This window comes from Chlorocebus sabaeus, chromosome 21 (genome assembly GCF_047675955.1).
Source record: "Chlorocebus sabaeus isolate Y175 chromosome 21, mChlSab1.0.hap1, whole genome shotgun sequence".
NCBI lineage: Eukaryota > Metazoa > Chordata > Mammalia > Primates > Cercopithecidae > Chlorocebus > Chlorocebus sabaeus.
Window position 1 is genome coordinate 119,112,361 of NC_132924.1, and position 7,676 is coordinate 119,120,036.

A 7,676-nucleotide genomic window follows, 5' to 3' on the forward strand; every position below is an offset into this window, starting at 1 on the left:
ACTAGTCATCCAATAATTTGAATGTGACTCAACTTACAAAATTTGGCCTCAGAACAACTTCAGTCAGTGCACCTGACAAATACAGGGCTTGCCATTTTATTCTCCTTGTGCCATTGCATTATTACATAAATTATTCAAAATAGTAACACTTTGGTTAATAAGATCATTAATGGATTTTGAAATTAAATACAACCTCGATTGGAAAAAATAAATCATTTTCTGTCACAGGATGAGGGACTGTACTCACACAATATTAAGTCATGTCTAATAAGGTTAGTGCAATTAGCCTTTGTCTTAATACGCCAGCAAGAAATATGGTGTCTTAAGGTGCTATGTAACTTAGGGGGAATAAAACAATCTGAAATAAAATACACCACCAGAAACAAAAACGCATGAGAACATACTGCTTAAAGCAGATAGTCTTTAATTATAAAATCAGACTAAAATACGAATCCATATGTATGGCATCAAAAATAAGATGAAGTGTTTTAAGAAAGGTTTCAAAAACCTCAGTAACTAAACGCTCTGTTTATATTAATTGTTAGGATTGGGAACCAAAGTTGTTTTAAACATGTGATACATATAAACTCATAGGTAGGGTATCAAGCACAGCACTAGGTATTTATAAAGCGCTTTTGTGATATGCGCGCGCGCTCACACACACACACCATGCCTTTGGCTCACAAGTAGCTTTAATATGGGCCAAGAAAGCACTTGAGCCAAGTAGCTTTAGTTAATTATGCACATGCTGAGATATGTAAGGGAAAGTTTAGTGTTGTCTACAACTTTGAAGTGCACCAAAAATAAGATGTGCTAGTAACTGGATAGAATAAAGGCTATTTGATAAAGCATTTATACAAAAATGTTAATTTTGAAATCTAGGTAATGGCTGTTCACCGTAAATTCTTTTAACATTGCTATATGTTTAAAAATATTATAATAAATTATTAGAAAAAAATCTATTTTTTTCTTGATGTGCTAGATTTGTTTAAATCTATTTTCATATTCCCTTCTCATGGACTGATACAGGAAGATGGGTTTGGGGTCACTCCTGTTGTGTTAAAAAGTTTTATTTATACCCTGATAGGATAAAAGTCAGAACAAAGATCAGGCTCAGAGAAAACAGAGTTGATAAACCCGTGTGTTTTGTAATTTCTCGGATATATATTTACTGAGATACAACACACAGGATTGACTTCACATTATAGGTGACATGACTGTAGAAATTGAGCATTTTGGTCATTTTTCCCTATCACGTGATTAACATTCAGAATTTAGGGAATGTTAGAAAGATACATCCGTGCTTAATGACTATGATATTTGATTTTGGATAAGACCTTTTATTCTTTTAATAAAAACAAAAATGCTCTGGGAGGCCGAGGCGGGAGATTGAGACCATCCTGGCTAACACAGTGAAACCCCATCTCTACTAAAAATACAAAAAAAAAAATTAGCCAGGCGTGGCGGCGGGCGCCTGTAGTCCCAGCTACTTGGGAGGCTGAGGCAGAAGAATGGCGAGAACCCGGGAGGCGGAGCTTGCAGTGAGCCGAGATCGCGCCACTGCACTCCAGCCTGGGCGACAGAGCGAAACTCCATCTCAAAAAAGAAAAAGAAACATGGAAGTCACAACAGTTAAGTGAAGGGCAATGTTTACCATTTTTGAAATGCACTTTAAAAAGTACAAGAATTTGTGAATTTTTATTAGAAGTTTAATGAAAAATACTAACCAGCATTCAATTGAATACACAAGATTTAATTGGATAAAATTAATCATGAACATGAACTACAGAATTATTGTGATCTATTCGTTTAAAGATGTAAGCATGCATATTGGCAAATGTATGTTTACACCTTTATATTACTGGATCAATATAATTCTGTAATTAGAAACCAAATTGAGTGAATCAGACACTAACCAGTGTAGATTCATAACTGCTTGAGACCTACGTGTTGAACAATCAAGTAAAAATTTACTGCAGAATTTTAGATTCAATATAGACCTCCTCACTTATTTTGCTACTACTAAAATTCAAGACCATTGATATGGTTTGGCTGTGTCCTCACCCAAATCTCATCTTGAATTAAAACTCTCACAATTCCCACGTGTCATGGGAGGAACCTGGTGGGAGGTGATTGAATTGTGGGGGTGGGTCTTCCCTGCACTGTTCTCGTTATAGTCATTGAGTCTCACGAGATCTGACGCTTTAAAAAGAGAAGTTCCCTGGCACAAATTGTCTTTATCCCTGCTACCATCCATGTAAGATGTGACTTGCTCCTGGGTGCCTTTCACCTTCTGCCATGATTGTGAGGCCTCCCCAGCCATCTGGAACTCTACATCCTCTGCATCGAATAAACTTCTTTCTTTTGTAAATTGCCCACTCTCGAGTATGTCTTTGTCAGCAGCGTGAAAACAAACTAATACAACCATCCAGGGTAGTAGGTATTTACACAACTACTTATCTTCACTAATTTTCACACTTTCTTCCCAAAATTATTTCACATAATTCTCTATGGCAGTTGTTAAATCCGTGTTGCATTAGAACTAAAAGAACAATTCTACAACTGTAGCCTTTACAAAGGCTGCTTCCTTTAACCACTGTTCTTCACTGAAATCAGGTTCTCACCCAAGGATGCCATCCTCCTGAAGTGAAACTATTTGCTCCTGTATATCTTATGCCATTGGAACAAGAGGTCAGCATTAATATTCTCCTATAAACCTAGACTTTTCCTTTTCCACGTGTATGTGCAAAACCTCTCTCCTCCAAGTGCTCTGCCATGCAGGTAAAAAGTCTCCGTTGTAATAATCACATAACATTCTGGTCACGTTCTTGCGGTCACTGATCACTGGCTTCACTGAAGTTCTTTCCATTGTTAGTTCTGATACCAGCTTGGACAACCTCAATATCCATGTGATGAATCCAACAAATAACTCGGAATTGAATATCTCTTCTCTTCTCTTCTCTTCTCCTTCCTTCCTTCCTTCCTTCCTTCCTTCCTTCTTTATTTTCTTTCTTCTTCTTTTTTTTCTTGACAGAGTCTCATTCTGTCACCCAGGCTGGAGAGCAGTGGTGTGATCTCAGCTCACTGCAACCTCTGCCTCCCAGGTTCAAGCTATTCTCCTGCTTCAGCCTCCCAAGTAGCTGGAATTACAGGCACACGCCACCAAAACCAGTCAATTTTTGTATTTTTAGTATAGAAGGGGTTTCGCCATGCTGGCCAGGTTGGTCTCAAACTCCTGACCTCAAGTGATCTACCTGCCTTGGCCCTGCAAAATGCTGGGATTACAGGCATGAGCCACCACGCCCGGCTGAATATGTCTGACCTTTTGACAAATACAGAATTCATTTCAGCTGACTCTTGTGACCAGACCTCAAGTCTTGTAATTTCCCTGAACTATGTCTACTTTGAATCTATTTTCATCATAGCAAATCTCATGTGTTTACGCTTTGTTTTATGCTATTTAGAAACCCAGATTCTTTTCTACCAAACCCTACTTGTTAGTATAATTTTATCTGTTTGCACAGCCTAGAACCTGGGATTCATCAGCCTCATAGTTCATAATTTCAACCACTTATTGTCAGCACCTTCAGTTCCTAGGTCCCTTGTTCCCTTGAAGTTCTTACCTTACAAATCTTCAACTTTGGATTACGCATGTAATCCAAGAGCACATGTGTGTCCTCTCTTCTCCTAATAACTGGGCTGCTCTGCATGGCTGGACAGAATAATTAGCACCACTATCTGGCCATGGTCTCTGAGCTCATCTGAGCTGTCAATACTCTTATCATATCATTTTACCTGATTCTGCTCATACCTATTTCTTTCTGCTACAATGACTAATTCAAATCCACTTTTATCACTCTCAATATGTAACTAGGTTTCCAAATTTGTTAAGAAAAATTAAGACTATTAGTGTAATTTCCCTAAACTTCTATTCCCATTTCTAAAAGTGATCCATATTGGCACATTTTCACTTTCCTCCAATCTATTGAGAAAAAAGTTATTGTATTTAATTCAAGGAATATATTTTTCATAGCAGTATAACTTTTTATTCTATTTTTCTCTATTTCAGTAGCTTTAGGGATACAAGTTGTTTTTGATTACATGAATGAATTGTAGAGTGCCAAAGTCTGAAATTGTAGGGCTCTCATCATCCAAGTGAGTAGTGTGCATTGTATCCAATACGTAGTTTTTATCCCTCACCCCACTCCCACCCTCCCATCTTCTGAGTCTCCAATGTCCATTATACCACTCTGTATGCCTTTCTGTACCCATTGCTTAGCTCCCACTTCTAAGAGAACATACAGTATTTGGTTTTCCATTCTGGAGTTACTTCACATAGAGTGATGGCCTCCAGTTCCATCCCAGTTTCTGCAAAAGATATTATTTCATTTTTTATGGCTGAGTAGTATTCCATACCATGTTTTCTTTTTTTAATCCATTCATGGGTTGAACAGCACTTAGGTTGGTACCACATCCTTGTAATTGTGAACTGTGCTGCAATAATCATTCACATGCATGTGTCTTTTTGATATAATGATTTCTTTTTCTTTCAGTAGATACTTAGTAGTGACATTGCTAGATGGAATGGTGGAAATACTTGTAGTTCTTTGAGAAATCTCCATATTGGTTTCCATATAGGTTATACCAGTTTACATTCCCACTAATAGTATACAAGCATATGAGCATATAAGTGGTATGTAATTACCTTTTCACCAGACCCACACCAACATTTACTGGCTTTTTATTTTTTTTAAATAATCAAGTCATATCTTTTCACTATGCTCCCACTCTGGGAACTCACTGCAAGATTACAAATGGAGGTTTCAGAAAAACTGTTAACATTGACAAAAAGGAAACTTCTAGAAAGGAGCTAGTTTTGAGGATAAAGGGTTTAGTTTTAGTCATGAATGAACAGATAATGTTCAAATTATGCACAGTGTATTTTTAGAAAATTTCCCTCATAAAGGCTCAGAAAAATTTAAAAAGTAATTAAGAAAATAACCAAAGTTTGTAAATCACTTTATTATTGTGTTGTAATCTTGTTTGAATCAATATGAAATTATAAAAATTTATTTAATATATGTCTATGGTGTTGGTGTTGGCATATTATTGCTAAACCACAAAAAAGAAATTGACCTCAGAATAAAACTGATTTTGACACATCTTATTTTATAATTTAAAATTAATCATTAATAGCGATTATTAATAATAGTTATAATTAGTGATTATTAATAATAGTTAATAATTATTTATTGTTATTGTAATATAATTTATAATAGTAGATAGTATAGCAGAAAAGAATATGGGTTTTGGAGACTGGTTTTCTGATTGTGAATTCTGTCTCTATTAGCACAACGGTAAGCAATGTGAAATTAGGAAATGTATTTAATTTTATGGCTCATATACCTTATCTGTAAAATCAAGATAATGAAGTATCCAAATCATAGGGTTGTTTTGAGGTATAAATTCATTAACATGCATTTAAAAACGTGTTACAATGTCTGGAGCAGAGTAAGAACTCAATAAATTATAGCTATTGTTATAATATTTTTATTTTTTTACCAGTAATCGCTTTTGGCCAATAATTGCTAATGAAATTGCTTTTCTTTCTAATAGGGAATAGTATATATGAATGATGAGTGAAAATCATGATTTTTTTCATTTGAGGAGTCACAGGTGTTTTTAGTAGTTATGAAATTAAAAATAACTTTTTAACAACATCACGTGTTTTTCTTATTAAGCAAGTTTGTTTAGTTGGGAATTAAAATTTTTCTTGGATAGTTTAAAGGTGTTGCCAAATTGACTGTAATGTATCTAAAATTAGCCTTTAAAAAATGCATTCTTGAGTGTAAACAAAACTTAGCTTGGAGATTAGTTTATCTCTAGATACTTTATTTTTGGTTGATGGCATTACACAATTAAGTGTCTGCTTATACAATGCATCAGAAATCTCCTAGTATTTACAAATACTTAAACATATTTCATATCTTTAGATATAGGTACAGAAAAATATGTTAAAATATTTTGTACACTATACCATATTAATCAGAAGTGTTGTCTCAATGTGTTTTCTCCAGAAAAGGTCATTAGACCATGAAAAGTTGAGTAAGTTTGATAGGAAAGTTGAACCATAGCAACAAAAACTATGCAGACAATGAAAGACCCTTGTAATTTGGGGATGAACTGTAATTGAAAGCATGTGTGTCTGGAAAGGATCAATGTGATGGCTATATACTAACAAGCCACAGCAGATGGTCCATTTTTGTTTAGAGTGGTCAGAAGAGACTGCAAAACTTAAAAATCATGACATCCATTCCAGAACCAAAATTTCTAGATGTTACCTCCTATGTGGTTGAAAAAAAAGCCTCTTTTTACAGGCCCATGTGCTCAAACGGAAATGGCTATTATGTATGACATATTGTCTCTCATTATTTTTCATTATAGTGTGCTTTCCATGATGAGTTTACTTATTTTTTTTGTAGCACCATGGAGTGTAAACAACGGGATATTAGCCAAACAGAATGACGGTATCTGACCTACGACTTAAAAATTATCATAAGAAATGTTTGCACATACCCAATCAATATTCTAAAATCATGCATATGGAGGGAGGCATTAATGTTAAAAAGGATAAAGAGAATTTTTACTGAAAAAGGAAATTATGAAAAAGAAGCTTAAACATGATTTTTATAAGGCATGAACACACATGCATATATGAATCATTAGTATTATCTTAATCGAAAGTATCTTAGATTTTGTCTGGTAGACAATATCTTACTATATAAAGTGTGCTGCAATTATTGTATAATAATAAACGGAGTATATTTATAGTCCACTCATCACACGATCACATTGCCCTTGATATTTCACATGTGTTTTCATGCCAAATTACTGATGAAGATATCATTATTCCAATTTTATTTATTAGAAAATTAAGGCCACGGTAATGAAATAATTTGACCTACTCCCAATGTTATTAAATGTAATAGCTGTGCTTCTTAGTTCTGACTTTAAATTTCTACCTCATACTATACTCACTAATGTCCAGTTATTAAATAGCACAAAACTAGAGTGACATGTGCACATCCAACTATCTATCTCACATTAAATTCATAGAAGAGCCTTATCAGGCGGATGACACTCAGCCTGATAAGTTGTTTTACTTATGTGTTATACAACTTACTTATATAAGTTGTTTTACTTATACTCTAGAATGCTTTAACTATTTGCCGTGTGTACTTCTATTCATTCTTAAGGATTGTTTAACGAGCCTCCGTGGATTTTTCTCATTACCCACTGTGGAGTTTGGTGTCCTAGATCTCTGCGCTCACGTGTGTTGCAGCACCTGACACATTTTAGTGTCATAGCTTATTTAGCCTCTTCTCTCCTACACTAGATTATCTGCAGAGTTTATGTAAAACGTTTCATACAGTCGCTCAGGGTTCTCGCCCTGAGCTTCTCTTCGTGGTAAATAGCACTCCTCATTTAACAAAAAGAAGCAAAGCTAGGTTTTCGAGAGATACTTTTTGAACCATAAAGAAAAAGCAATTGTTAAATGGGGTGTCTAAGAACAACAAAGATCCGTCTTGTGCTCTCTGATGGCATTTTTTGATTTGGAATTTCTGGGTGATGTGTAATATGTCAAAGCTACAGTAGGACTCTCTTTGCTCTTTGAA